General features: G+C 41.2%; 1 pseudogene; it reads left to right on the top strand.

Moving 5' to 3' along the window:
- Nucleotides 1-12,268: 12,268 nt before the first annotated feature.
- Nucleotides 12,269-15,264, top strand: LOC131824757 (voltage-dependent anion-selective channel protein 1-like; annotated as a pseudogene).
- Nucleotides 15,265-16,030: the final 766 nt, after the last annotated feature.

Below are 16,030 nucleotides of genomic sequence, written 5' to 3'. Positions count from 1 at the left end.
ATGATCACTTTTTAAATATTTATTTCTTTATTTTAGAAAGAGAGAAAAACCAAGGGGCAGGGAGGGAGAGAGAGTCTCAAGCAGACTCCATGACTCTGAGATCATGACCTGAACCAAATCAAGAGTTTGATGCTTAACCAACTGAGCCACCTAGGCCCCCTGATAGAAATTATCTTAATATGAACATTTAATAAATAATTTTAGATAATACCTGTCCGTGTCAATATATGCTTTAAAAAGTAGACATTGCTTTTTAGAGTAGTTTTAGGTTCACAGCAAAAGTGAGCAAAAAGTACAAGGAGTTCTCATATATACCATGGCCCCCTCATACATGCACAATCTCCCCCACTACCAACATGTCTCATTGAAGTAGCACATTTGTTATAGTCAGTAAACCTGTATTGACACATGATTGTAACTCAAAGTCCATGGTTTTACATTAGGGTTGACTCTTCATGCTATACACTCTACGTTTTGACAAATATATACTTTTATTTTAGTATGGTTGACACACAATGTTACATTCATTTCAGGTGTACAACATAGTGATTTGTCAAGTTTAAACATTATGTTGTGCTCACAACACTATTAAAGTATCATTGACTATATTCCTTTTGCTGTGCCTTTTATTCCCATGATTTAGCCATTTCATAACTGGAAGCCTATATCTCCCCTCCGTTACACCCATTTTGCCCATCTTCCCCACCCTCTTCTCTGGCAACTACCAGTTTGTTGTCTGCATTTATAGGTCTGATTCTACATTCTGTTTTCATTTATTCATTTTTTTTAAAAAATTCCACACATGAGTGAAATCATATGGAATTTTTCTTTTTCCATGTGACATATTTGTTAGCATAATACCTTCTAGGTCCTTCCATGTTGTCCCAAATGGCACAATCTCATTCTTTTTTTATAGCTATGTAATATTCAATTGCATACATATATACAGCATCATCCTTATCCATTTGTCTATCAGTGGACACTTAGGTTGTTTCCATATTTTGGATATTATAAATAATGCTACAATAAACATAGGGGTGCATATATCTTTTTGAGTTGTTTTTATTTTCTTTTGGTAAATACCCAGTAGTAGAATTACTAGAACATATGGTATTTCTATTTTTAATTTTTTGAGGGACCTCCATATTCTTTTTCATAATGGCTGTATCAATATACATTCTCACCAACAGTGTATGGGGGTTCCTTTTTCTCTACATCGTTGCCAACACTTGTTATTTCTTATCTTTCTGATTCTACCTGTTTTGATTCTGCCTATTCGAAAGATGATAATCTCATGGTTTTGATTTGCACTTCCCTAATGATTGGTGATGTTGAGCATCCTTTCAAGTGTCTGTTGGCCATCTGTATGTCTTCTTTGGAAAAGAAGGTCCTCTGCTCATTTTTAATTGGATTGTTTTTCGTTGTTGAGTTGTAGAAGTTCTTATAAATTTTGGGTATGAACACCCTATCAGATATACCATTTGCAAGTATCTTCTCCATTCAATAGGGTTTTGGGGGGGGAGTTTGTTTGTTTGTTTGTTTGATGGTTTCCTTTGTGGTGCAAAAGTTTTTTATTTTGATGTAGTCCTGATAGCTTACTTTTGCTTTTGTTTCCCTTGCCTTGCTTAGGAGACTTGTCTAGGAAAATGTTATAGCTGATGTTGAAGACATTACTGCCTGTGTTTTCTTCTAGGATTTTTATGGTTTCAGGTCTCACATTTAGGTCTTTAATCCACTTTGATTTTATTTTTACTTATGGTGTTAAAAAATCATCCAAGTTTTATTCTTTTACATGTAGCTATCCACTTTTCCCAGCACCATTTATTGAAAAGATTGTCTTTTCCCCCATTGTATGTTCTTGTCTCCTTTATCATAGGTTAATTGACCATATAAACATGGGTTATTTCGGGACTCTCTATTCTGTTCCATTGGTCTATGTGTCTAATTTTGGGCCAGAACCATAGTGCTTTGATTACCACAGCTTTGGAGTATATCTTGAAATCTCAAATCACGATACCTGAAGCATTTTTTTCTTTCTTAAGATTGCATTGTCTATTTTGGGTCTTTTGTAGCCCCATACATATTTTAGTATTATTTGTTCTAGTTCTGTGAAAAATGGTATTGGTATTTTGATAGGGTTTGTACTGAATCTGTAGATTGCTTTGGGCAGTGATAAATACAAATATAATGACTGCATGGAGTACTGTGTTGTCATGCATACTTGAAATAATTGTTTGAAAATAAAGTTCATTTTGATTTTTTCCATTATATATAATACAGATGATGCAATGTTTATTAAAGCCCTCGCTACTTTAACTTATCAATCAATATGAAAATAAGATTGACGCATAGAAAAATTAGCAGAGAAATGAATAAGCAATTTATAGAAGACATATAAATGGCCAATATAAAATAAGAAGTTGCTCAGTCTCAATGATCAAAGAAACAGGGATTGGAACAAGACATCATTTTCAAGGGACATAGATTGGTGAAGATGAAAAAGATTGGTAACATTAGGGCTGTAAACTGGGGGTAGGAGAGTAAATTATTACACCCTTATAGGAGGGCAATATAGTGACATGTTACAACAATCAAAATGTACGGTCTTTTGGATTATTTTTAACTTTTTAAAATCTGTGATGATAATATTATTCTTATATTAGATAGTCCTTATCTTTTAGAGATAAAATATTGAAATATCATGAATGAAATTTTTAAAAAACATTTTATTTATTTATTTGACAGAGAGAGATCACAAGGAGGCAGAGAGGCAGGCAGAGAGAGAGGGGGAAGCAGGCTCCCTGCGGAGCAGAGAGCCCGAAGCAAAGCTTGATCCCAGGACCCTGAGATCATGACCTGAGTCGAAGGCAAAGGCTTAACCCACTGAGCCACCCAGGCGCCCCATGAATGAAATTTTATAACTTGAATTTCTTCAAAATGGTCTGGTGAGGGGGTGGAGGTAAAGTGGGAAAGGGCATAGATGAAACAAGACTGGCCACAAATTCTCATTTGCTGAAGCTAAATGTGACAAATATATATTTGATCTTTGCCCTTGGTTCCTAGAACACAGCTCCTAAATCCCTTGGAATGTCCTGGGAGCATTTTTTGTTCTGAAGAGGCTACTTTTGGTGGGCCTCTAGTTAGCTTCAGGATAAGTACTAGTCACCAGAAAGACCAAGGCATGATTAGAGGATTGGAAGTTTTACCCCAACTCCTTGACCTCCAAGGAGGGGAGAGGAGCTAGAGAGGGGCTAGAGATTGATCTGCTGATTAATCAGCATTGACCAGTGATTTGCTCACTCTTGCCTAGTAAAGGAACCTCTGAGTCAGTAAGCATATTGAGGTGCTGACAGGTGCTCTGGAGAAGACATGGAAACTCTGTGCCCTTCCCTCCATAACTTGCCCTATGCATCTTTTTTATTCCCCCCCCCAGCTGTTCTAGAGTTGTATCCAGCAGTGGACTGAATGTTTGTATACTCTTCCCTACTGTTGCAAAATTCTGAAGTAAAAATTCTAATTCTTTTTTTTTTTTTAATTTTTTTATTTTTTATATAAACATATATTTTTATCCCCAGGGGTACAGGTCTGTGAATCGCCAGGTTTACACACTTCACAGCACTCACCAAAGCACATACCCTCCCCAATGTCCATAACCCCACCCCCCTTCTCCCAACCCCCCTCCCCCCAGCAACCCTCAGTTTGTTTTGTGAGATTAAGAGTCACTTGTGGTTTGTCTCCCTCCCAATCCCATCTTGTTTCATTTATTCATCTCCTACCCCCTTAAGCCCCCATGTTGCATCACCACTTCCTCATATCAGGGAAATCATATGACAGTTATCTTTCTCCGCTTGACTTATTTCACTAAGCATGATACACTCTAGTTCCATCCACGTTGTCACAAATGGCAAGATTTCATTTCTTTTGATGGCTGCATAGTATTCCATTGTGTATATATACCACATCTTCTTGATCCATTCATCTGTTGATGGACATCTAGGTTCTTTCCATAGTTTGGCTATTGTGGATATTGCTGCTATAAATATTCAGGTGCACGTGCCCCTTCGGATCACTAAAAATTCTAATTCTTAATGTGACAGTATTAGGAGAGGGGTCTTTTGGGAGGTAATTAGGTCATGAAAGTGGAGCCCTCATGATGAGACCTTGTGCCCTTATTAAAAGGGATCACAGAGTGCTTTCTCCATCCTTTTTCCACGATGTGAAGATACAACAAGAAGTTAATAGTCTATAATCTAGGAGCACCTGGGTGTCTCAGTGGGTTAAAGTCTCTGCCTTCGGCTCACATCATGATCCCAGGGTCCTGGGATGGAGCCCTATATTGGGTTCTCTGCTTAGCAGGGAGCCTGCCTCCTCTTCTCTCTCTCTTCCTGTCTCTCTGCCTACTTGTGATCTCTGTCTGTCAAATAAATAAATAAAAATCTTAAAAAAAAAAAAAAGTCTGTAATCCAGAAGAGGGCTTTCACTAGAACCTGACCATGCTGACACCCTGATCTCAGACAGCCAGCCTCCAGAACTGTGGGAAATAAACTTCTGTTGCCTATAAACCACTCAGTCTATGGTACTTTTTATAGCCCAAACAGACAAAGACATACTTTATAATAAACTGAAGATTAAGTAGAGCATTTCCTTAAGTCGGTGAGTTTTCTACCAAATTACTGAGCCTGAGGAGGAGGTCATGAGAACCCCTGATTTATGGCTGGTTGGTCAGAAGTTCAGGGGGCTTCCTGGGACTTGTAATTGCCATCTGAAGTAGGCATCCTTGTGAGACTGAACTCTTAACCTGTGAGGTCTGTGCTAGCTCCAGGTGGCTACTGTCAAAATTGAGTTAAATTGTAGGACACCCATTTGATGTCAGAAGTGTCTGAGGGGTGCCTAAAGGGTGCCTGATTGGCTCAATTGGTTAAGCATCTGCCTTCAGCTCAGGTCATGATCCGAGTGCTGGGATCGAGCCCCACATCAAGCTCCCCGCTCAGCAGGGAGTCTGCTTCCTCCTTCCCCTCTGCCCCCCACCCCAGTGGTCTCACTCTCACTCTCAGAAATAAATAAATAAAGTCTCTAAAAAAAGAATAAGTGTTGTCTGAGAGGTTCCTGGCTGGCTCAGTTGGTGCAGCATACAATCAAATCGACACCTAAATTAATAATCATAATTCGTTCTCTTTTGCTGCACCACAAATTACTCCAAAACTCTATTGCTTGAAGGACAACAAACATTTCTTAGTTCACATAATTCTGAGAGTCAGGAATTTGGGAGCTTCTTGGGGTCTCTTCTTAGGTCTCTCATGAGGTTTCAGTGAAGGTAGGAGTCAGAGTTGCTGTCATACCATGGTTTGGCTGGGGCTGGAGGTCCTCTTCTAAGGTAGTTCCCTCTCATGGCTGGTAAGTGGTTGCTATGGGAGGTTTCAGCTCCATACCACAAGCACCCACGTGAGTATCCTTGTGACCTGACAGCTAGTATCATCCAGAAGAAGTGATCAAATAAGGCAGGAGCCTCAATGGGACCCAGCCTCAGAAGCCACCCTCTAACACTTCTCCAACACTTCTTGCCTCTTGATGCAAGAACCACTGGGGGCTACTTGGGAGGCTGGCTACCACAGTCAGTGATGGAATGAGGATTAAAGGAATGCAGATGAAAATGATTTTATTCTACTCTTTATTTGCAGTTTAATATCAGTGCTCTTGCTTTATATCTTCTTTTGTCCCTCCAAATCTACTCTAGCCTTTCCTGTCCTAAGAAGCTCACCTGTATGGCCTATACCAAAGGGTTCCCTTGCCCTCTGGTTTCAGTTAAGAACCCTAGAAGGTTTAGGAAGGAAGAGAATAGGAGCATTAACTCTTTTTGTTCCCTTCCTCAGTCTATTTCTCTCTCCCAAATGTCACAGTTCTTTTCAGGGAAGTCCTTGCATTCCTTTCAATAACTACTCCCTCCCCTCATCCCTTCAGGCTATGGGGTGCTAACCACTCTGCTGCTGCTGACCCCAGGTTAAGGCATTCTCTTGTGGTGATGCTACACAATTTGTACACAAAATTGTGCACAAAGATCACTTGCTCAAATGATCTAACTTGAGTGAAACCCAGTTTTCTATTGAGATTCTGACTGATAACAGTGCTTAACAGCCAAATGGCAAATTTATGTACAGTTCTTTAGCATAAGCCCAAATTTATGTACAGGGATTTGGTATAAACCCAAATAGCCTCCAAAACAATGTCTCTGATGTTTGGGGTTATTTCTGCTGCTTCATAGGTTTTTTTCTTCCTCCTTCCTTCTTCAGCTCACATCTGACATTCACTTGACCTCTTGCCTGGTAGCTCAGATTGGTCTTTAGTGGCTTGTCTTGGAGAGTTTAAAGAAAAAGGAAAGTAAGATTTCTAGATACAGGAGGATGCCCTAGCCCTAAAGCTTTATACTTACTATCTTTCACCCTTTAGGTGGACCCTGGAAAATCTGTGAATGGGTGTTCCCTACCACTTCGATGCCCATGTGATTTTGAGGTTGATATTCATGTGCTGGGATAATGGGGCAGAAAAGACAAAATGGATCTGACACTTTGATGACCGTGGAAACTCCACACAGGCACTGCCTACCTCCAGACTTCTTTGAGCACAAGAGAAATGAACTCTCTTGGTTAAATCACTATCATTTCAGTAATATCATATCATCACATGCAGGTGAGCTTAATGCAAATCAATATCTTGTACTTCGAAGAGAACATCTTGGTGTCAAGAAAATATCTAGCTATTCCAGTCATTGCAACAAATCCACAGAATGGTTACACCCAATCTGCACCTGCACCTCATTAAAAATCTCCACAGGGCACCTGGGTAGCTCAGTCGGTTAAGCATTGGCTCAGGTCATGATCCAGGGTCCTGGGATCAAGCCTCACATTGGGTTCCCTGCTCAGTGGGGAGACTGCTTCTATCTCTGTCTCTCAAATAAATAAATAAATAAATAAATAAAATCTTTTTTAAAAAAATAAAATAATAAAATAAAAGTCCTCCACAGATTGCATGTATCAGGGACAGACCAAGCTGTGAGACTTTGCTCCGTCCTTCAGTGGCTTATAGAGGAGAGAGACTCTTGTCCACACAAGATGGTGATATTAAAAGGGAAGCAGGCAAGTCCATGTTAGAATTTATAGAAGAAAAAAAATGTGGCAAAGCCTCAGATTGACAGCAATGCTGAGGGTTATAGCTTCAGAGTTGCAGACCTCAGAGTACCTCATCTCCAACCAGAGATCATCAGCTTTCTGCGTCTTCTTTTCCTCTAAGTATATCTTGCTCAGGCTGTACTCCAAGCAGCCTGAACAGCCAGCACTTCTGTGGGGAATTCCTGACACCACTGCCGAGCAATAGAGACCTTGAGAGACAACAAGTCCCAAGTCACATTTTCTTCTGACTGAGCTGGCCAGCATCCCCGCCCTTTGCTTTCTTTTTCCATTTTGGGGTTCAAACTGGTGGACTACCATGATGTAATATTTCCTATTCAATTTTCTCTTTCCTTAAAGAAAACCAGAGCTGGGGGCATCATAATCCTGGATTTCAAGCTCTATTACAAAGCTATAATCATCAAGACAGTATGGTACTGGCACAAAAACAGACACATAGATCAATGGAACAGAATAGAGAACCCAGAAATGGACCCTCAACTCTATAGTCAACTAATCTCTAGCAAAGCAGAAAAGAATATCCAATGGAAAAAAGACAGTCTCTTCCACAAATGGTGCTGGGAAAATTGGACAGCCACATGCTGAAGAATGAAACTGGACCATTTTCTTACACTGTACATGAGGATAGATTCAAAATGGATGAAAGACCTCAATGTGAGAGAGGAATCCATCAAAATCCTAGAGGAGACTACAGGCAGCAACCTCTCGGACTTTAGCTGCAGCAACTTCTTGCTAGACACATCTCCAAAGACAAGGCAAACAAAGGCAAAAGTGAGCTATTGGGACTTCATCAAGATAAAAACTTTTGCACAGCAAAGGAAACAGCTGACAAAACCAAGAGGCAATCAACAGAATGTGAGAAGATATTTGCAAATGACATATCAGATAAAGAGCTAGTATCCAAAATCTATAAAGAACTTATCAAACTCAACACCCAAAGAACAAATAATCAATCAAGAAAAGGGCAGAAGATATGAACAGACATTTCTGCAAAGAAGACATCCGAATGGCCAACAGACACATGAAGTCAACATCACTTGGCATCAGGGAAATGCAAATCACAACCTCAAGGAGATACCACCTCACACCAGTCAGATGGCCAAAATTAACAAGTCAGGACATGACAGATATTGGAGAGGATACACAGAAAGGGAAACCCTCTAAGACTGTCGGTGGGTATGAAAGCTGGTTCACCCACTCTCAAAAACAGTATGGAGTTTCCTCAAAAGGTTGAAAACAGAGCTACCCTGCTACCCAGCAATTGCACTACTGGGTGTGTATCCCAAAGATACAAATGTAGTGATCTGAAGGGACATGTGAACCCATGTTTATAGCAACAGTGTCCACAATAGCCAAGCTATGGAAAGAGCCCAGATGTCCATCGACAGATGAATAAAGAAAATATGGTATATGTAACAATGGAATACTACTCAGCCATCAAAAAATGAAATCTTGCCACTTGCAATGACATGGATGGAACTAGAGGGTGTTATGCTAAGCAAAATATGTTGATCAGAGAGTGACAATTATCATATGATCTCATTGATATGTGGAATTTAAGAAACAAAACAGAGGATCATAGGGGAAGAGAGGAAAAAAATAAAACAAGACAAAACCAGAGAGAGAGACAAACCATAAGAGACTCTTAAGCATAGGAAACAAATTGAGGGTTGCTGGAGGGGAGGGTGTGGGGGATGGGGTAACTGACTGATGGACATTAAGGAGGGTGTGTGATGTAATGAGCACTGGGTATTATCTAAGACTGACCTCTATTATCACTGACCTCTACTTCTGAAACCAATAATACATTATATGTTAACTGAATTTAAATAAAAATAAGTAAATTTAAAACCTTTTTCTCTTTCCTTAGGCTTTTTTGAATAGTAAATAGTGGAGACCAGAATATGTCACCCCCAAATATTCCTCTTTAACATAAAAATTATTTCAAACTTAAGGCAATTAAGAAGGAGCAAACTCTTCTCTCTGATTGCCCTCTTTCTGCTTACAAGCAGGATATAAATTCTCCTTTTTCTGGAGGCAGACTTCAGCTCAAGGACAATAAACAAGGAATTTACAAACAAACTACTCCATCCCATCTATTTACCTTCCGCCCATCTATTTACCTTCCCTCAGTTTGCCACCCTCGGAAGCCTAAAACTACTTTCCTTTGTCCTGTGATTTCTCTATAAATGTATTGTTTTTTGATGAAGATGCTACATAAGCCAGAGTTCTAAGCCACTACTTTGAATTACTCTTCAAGTTTCTCCCATGTGATGAACTGCACTGTATTAAATAGTTTTTCTCTCATTAATCTGTCTCTTTGTTAAAGAGCCCAGCTGAAAACCTAAGATGAGTAAAGTTTTGCCTCCTCTATGTAAAGAAGCAGGTCACCTGATGAATGTTTTTTTCTTCACTCTGGCAATTCATATGCTGCAACTAATCACAATGTGTTGGTATCTGGAATTCGGGCCTTTGGGAGGTAATTAAGTCATGAGGGTGGAACCTTTGGCCAGAGAGCTGGCTCTCATCCTCTGCCATGTAAGGATAGATACAAAAAGTCAGCAATCTAGATTAGATGACCCTTGCCAGAACCCAACTCTGCCAGCCTCCAGAAATATGAGAAATAAATTTCTTTTTTTTGCTTAAGACTTTATTTATTTATTTGACAGAGAAAGAGACAGCAAGAGAGGGAACACAAGCAGGGGGAGTGGGAGTGGGAGTGAGAGAAGCAGGCTCCCCACTGAGCAGAAAGCCTGATATGGGGCTTGACCCAAGGACTCTGGGATCATGACCTGAGCCGAAGGCAGACACATAATGACTGAGCCACCCAGGCACCCGACCCCAACAAATAAATTTCTATTATTGACACATCACCCAGTTTATGGTAATTTGTTATAGCAGCCTGAACTAAGACATACCCCTTACAAATCTCATTTTGACTCTATTTCTGTAATGCAGTATCAGTTACTAAAGCCAGCATCATCTAGTCTGGTTGCAAATAGGTTTACAAATTTTTATTTATTTATTTATTTATTTGACAGATATCACAAATAGGCAGAGAGGCAGGCAAAGAGAGAGGAAGGGAAGCAAGCTCCCTGCTGAGCAGAGAGCCTGATGTGGGGCTTGATCCCAGGACCCTGGGATCATGACCTAAGCTGAAGGCAGAGGCTTTAACCCACTGAGCCACCCAGGTGCCCCAGGTTTGCAAATATTTAAGGTTTGATTTTTATAGATCAAACCAAGGACCAGAAAATGTGTCTTCAGGGGTACCTGGGTGGCTTAGTTGGTTAAGCATCTGACTCTTGATTTCGGCTCAGGTCATGCTCTCAAGGTCATGAGATCAAACTCCATGTCAGGCTCTGCACTCAGCATGGAGTCTGCTTGAGATTCTCTTGCTCCCTCTCCCTCTGCTCCTCCCCCCACTTGCACTCACTCTATCTAAGTAAATAAAATCTTCTTTTTTTTTTTTTTAAGTTGTTTCAGCAGGTCATGGGTCCATGGGCTACCAAAGAAAAAACAGGCTTCCCTGGCTCTTAATGCCACTCCCTGTATATACAGCATCCCTTTCCCTTTCAGTGTCTTTAGAGAGAGCACTGTGAATGAGGTGGGCAAAGTTCCTGTGAGGGTAAATGAAAGATTCAGAAACTCCAGGGCCACCTTGTCATCTAGGCCAGTGGTGAGGACCTGAGGTGATTTGACGATATCTTTGTTCTTGACACAAAGAACACCTCTTTGTTCTAAATGCACCCCTTTTTACCCTGTGTGGGGTTTGGTTTTGTTTCTCTCTTTCTCTTTTGTTTTCTTTTTTTATTACTTTGATATTTATTCAAAAAATCATTATTGAGTGCCTATTGTATATGAAGCACTGTGGCTGTCAGGAATTAAATGGTAAAAGTCAGAACATAGCCCCTACTTCCCATGGAGTTGTCAGTGATTCTCCATGATCAATAACAACAATAATCATTAATACATATAGAATCATTACTATGTGCCAGGTCTTGCTGTCAGCACTGTACATTTGTTATTTAATTCAAACAACTAGAAATGTATTATTGTCACCATTTTATAGATGAGGAAGCCAAGGCACAAAAAGTCAGAAATTTGCCCACAAATTTAGATCAAACCAAGGACCACAGCAGTGGAGCTTGTATCCTACTTGTCACCACTTTACTGTCTTTATTGTCCTATCCAAGGAGATGTCACCTGAGGTATTTTACTAATCCATTGATTTATTCACTCATCCACTCACCACACTGTTATTAAACATCTTTGATGTGCCTGGGATACAGCTGTGGTTTTAGACAAAGAATTAAGAACAGTCCCTCTCATTGAGTAGATCACAGTTTACTAAGAAGGATCCATAAACACGTAATTCCAGCACAACCTGTTAGGTACAAAAGCAGGGTTACATACCAAGTGAAATGGAAACAAAGAAGTGGAAGTGACTCACTTTTGCATGTGATTGCTGAGAAAGACTTCACAGAAGGGAAAATCTTTTAACAGTAGTCTTGAAGGCTTAATAGCAACTCATTAGTTAAAAGTAATAGAGAGTATAATCCAAAGAAAGGAGAGAACATAATGAGAGGCCCAGAGTCATGCCCATGCCAGGTGTGTGGGCGATGATGATATATGTGGGTGGTGGGAAGTAGCAGGACTTAAGGATCAGATGTTGAGTTGGGGCCCCATCACTCATGCTGTAGCTACCGCCCAGCTGACACCACTGCCACTGAGCCAGGGATGGCTGTGCCTCCCTTAAATGCTCATCCTGGCAAATCTGCCAGGGATGTCTTCCCCAAGACATGTCTTCCCCAAGAGCTATGGATATGACTTCATAAAATGTGATTTGGGAACAAAATCCTAGGGTTATCAGCTCAGGTCATGATCTCAGGATTCTGGGATGGAAACTGGCGTCAGGCTCCTTGCTCACAGGGAGTCTCCTTCTCCTTCTCCCTCTCCCTCTGACCCTCACCATCTGTTCATGCTCTCTCTCTCTTTCTGTAATAAAATCTTAAAAGAAGAAAGGAGGGAAGGAAAGAAAGAAGGAAGGAAGGAAGGGGAGGGTAAGAAGGAAGGAAGAAAGGAAAACAAAATCTGAGAATAAACTGGAATGTACAAACTTAAGTTCATCCAACACTGAAACCAACCACCAAAGTGAGGGTTAGCCTGGAAACCAAGTAGATGCACCAAACATGGTCTGATGTCTATGGAGAAATGAAACACTGTGAACATACGAGGTGTGGAGATCTTTGTGGAAGGTCAGCTTGCATGTGGACTGAAGCTGACCTTTGATTCATCCTCTCATGGGGGACAGGGGCAGGTTGCCAGGGAGAGAGTGGCAGCGAAGGGGTGGGATGATAAAATCAGGACAGGACATAAGCGAGAGTACATCAGTCTGGATGTGGATTTCTACATGGCTGGGCCTTCAGTCTGGCATGTTCAGGTGCTGGGTCAAGAAGACTGGCTGGCTGGCTAGCTCCCAGATGAATCCTGAGACCACAAAGTCTGGGGGATACCCAGAGCAAATTTGCGGTTGGCTGCAAGACTGATGAATTGCAGCTTCGCACTAACGTAAATGGCAGGATAGAGTGTAGTGGCTTCATTTATCAGAAGGTGAACAAGAAGTTGGAGACCAGGGGCGCCTGGGTGGCTCAGTGGGTTAAGCCGCTCCCTTCAGCTCGGGTCATGATCTCAGGGTCCTGGGATCGAGTCCCACATCGGACTCTCTGCTCAGCAGGGAGCCTGCTTCCCTCTCTCTCTCTCTCTGCCTGCCTCTCCATCTACTTGTGATTTCTCTCTGTCAAATAAATAAATAAAATCTTAAAAAAAAAAAAAAAAAAAAGAAGTTGGAGACCAATGTCATTCTGGTCTAGACAGCAAGTAACACTTGTTGGACCTGATGCCCTTTTTCCCGACTAATGTGAACAACTCCGCTCTGAAGGGTTTAGGATACACTCAGATCCTAAAGCCAGGGGTGTTAGACTGACACTGTGAGCTCTGCTGGATGGCAAGAATGTCAACACTGGTGGCCACAAGCATAATTGAATACTGTACAATTGTTTAATTTTAAACTATTTTGCAGCATAGCTACCTTCAGAATTTAGGTACCTTTGTCTGGGATGCTGCATTGCTAAATATCATCTTGGACCTCCACACTAAAGATGATTCTGCTTGGGGCGCCTGGGTGTCTCAGTGGGTTAAGCCTCTGCCTTCAGCTCAGGTCATGATCTCAGGGTGCTGGGATCGAGCGGGGAGTCTGCTTCCCTTCCTCTCTCTCTCTGCCTGTTTCTCTGCCTACTTGTGATCTCTGTCTGTCAAATAAATAAATAAAACCTTTAAAAAAAAAAAAAGATCTCCTTTATTTATCTGAGATAGAGAGCACACACAAGTGGGGGGCAAGGGAGGGACCAGCAGAGGGAGAGGGAGAAGCAGACTCCTGGCTGAGCAAGGAGTCCGATGCAGGGCTAGATCCCAGGACCCATGTTCCTAGGATCATGACCTGAGCTGAAGGCAGATGCTTAACCCACTGAGCCACCCAGGCATCCCTTAAAGAGACTTTAGACAGATTTTCATGACCTGTTTCCACCCCATTCCACACCTCTTTGACACCACATAATCTGCAGTGCACAGTAGCTGTTTTTTTATGTGTCATTGAGAAGATGGATGTGATGAAACCAGTAATTCAACTTAATTCCCTTAATTCCCTTTCATGTTGTGTTTTTTGTGTTTTTTTGGTTTGGTTTTTTTTTTTTTTTTTTTTGCACTTGCGCCAGATGAAAGAGCTTCTAAGAGTTCTAGCTGCAAGCAGGAACAGTCTCTGTGACTGTAATCACTTTGTGACATCATTCGAATCTAAATTGGATTTCTATTTATATTCTTACCATTTGGTTTATTTTTTAGTAGTTTAATGGGTACATTTTAGAGTCTGACATTTCGTGTGGAATTAGATCCTTCCTTTCCAATGCTATAATTAACATAAAGTAAAATTTGGATAAAATACTAAAGCCTAAAAAAAAAAAAAAAGTTGCGTTGGAAACAAAGGGTGACTTGACCATACTCAAAGGGGTTTCAGCTGGGGATTAATGCATACAGTTCTGTATTTTTATTTAAGATTTTTAAAAAATAATTATTTATTTGACAGATAGAGATCACAAGTAGGCAGAGAGGCAGGCAGAGAGAGAGGAGGAAGCAGGCTCCCCGCTGAACAGAGAGCCCAATGTGGGGCTCCAACCCAGGACCCTGAGATCATGACCTGAGCCAAAGGCAGAGGCTTTAACCCACTGAGCCACCCAGGAGCCATATTTTAAAGAATCTCTCCACCATTTTTTAAAAAAGATCTTATTTATGTATTTGAGAGTGACAGAGAGCAGGAGCAGAGGGAGAGGGAGATGAAGACTCCCCGCTGAACAGGGAGCCTGGGGGTAGGGTTCATCCCAGGACCCTGAGATCAGGACACGCAAGCTGAAGGCAGACACTTAACTGACTGAGCCACCCAAGTTTCCCTCTGGAGCCATTGTGAAAGACATCAAGGCTAGAAGATCCCGAGGAAAGGAAGAACAAGTTGGTAACTATTGTAGCCATCTAAACATTATTTCAGTTATGGAACAGGATTAATTCAGTCAATTCTCATAACCCACATAGTGACCATATGCCACTTAAAGATGAGGAAATCAATGAATAGAGAGGTAGGTTAACTTGCCAACAGCCAGTAAGCTGAGTCAGGTTTCAAACCCAGGCAACTGTTTTTTTTTTTTTTTTTTTAATTAAGATTTTATTTATTTATTTAAGAGAGAGAGAGCATCAGCAGGGGATCGGCAAAGGGAGAGGGACAAGCAGACTCCCTGCTGAAAAGGGAGCCTGACACAGGGCTGGATCCTAGGACACCGAGATCATGACTTGAGCCCAAGGCAGATGGAGCCCAAGCCACCCAGGGGCTCCTGGGCAGTCAGCTTTTTGAGAAGCTTTGGGAATAAGGATGGAGTGCTACTGGAGGTGGGCTAGGAGATGAGGGATATTATGGAGCAAACTTTCTTACAAATCCCTTTAAACATCTCTCTCTTTGCAGTGTCGACACTTTGCCCGCTAATCTCTGCTCTAAGGGAGCAGTCACACTGCTTTTCTTGAGAACTTCCTCCTTCTCCAGCCTGGCTGTGTGTGTATATTCCACTTAGCTCTGAAAGAGAATGTGATCCTACCAGTCTAGCACCCTCATAGGCTAAGTGAAATCTCCTCCAGATCTGATTGATTGTTGCTGGAGATACTCAAACCCTGCTTTCAATTCCAGGGAAGGTGATGAGAGAAGTCTGGGAACTCAATGGTATTAAGACCATTAAGACATTGGATTTGGGGGCGCCTGAGTGGCTCAGTCCTTGAGTATCTGCCTTCCGCGCAGGTCATGACCCCAGAGTCCTGGAATCAAGCCCCGCATTGGGCTCCCTGCTCAGCAGGAGGTCTGCTTTTCCCTCTCCCACTCTCCCTGCTTGTGTTCCCTCTCTTGTGGTGTCTCTCTCTGTCAAATAAGTAAATAAATTCTTTAAAAAAAAAAAAAGAAGTTGGATTTGATTTCAAGTTTGTTTTGTTTGTGGTGCCTCAGGGATATTTAAGTGAAGATGAGTAAAGAAACCACAGCAATGGAAGTCAGAGGTTTGAAGATTTTCTTTGGAAAGCACTTACTAAAAAAAGAAAGAGAAAGAAAGAAAATGGTTATTAAGTGTTTGGTTTCAGACAATTAACAAGAATGTTCAAATACTATCTGCCTGGTCATGACTCCTAGTATTTTGAGAAGGCAGCCCTTGTACACAGCTAGATTTTTTTTCTAAATACTTTGAAAAGGAAACTAAACCTGTGTATCA

The sequence above is a fragment of the Mustela lutreola genome, chromosome 1 (genome assembly GCF_030435805.1).
Source record: "Mustela lutreola isolate mMusLut2 chromosome 1, mMusLut2.pri, whole genome shotgun sequence".
Taxonomy (NCBI): Eukaryota; Metazoa; Chordata; class Mammalia; order Carnivora; family Mustelidae; genus Mustela; species Mustela lutreola.
The sequence above is the reverse complement of the archived record's forward strand: the minus strand, read 5'-3'. Positions and strand labels throughout refer to the sequence as shown.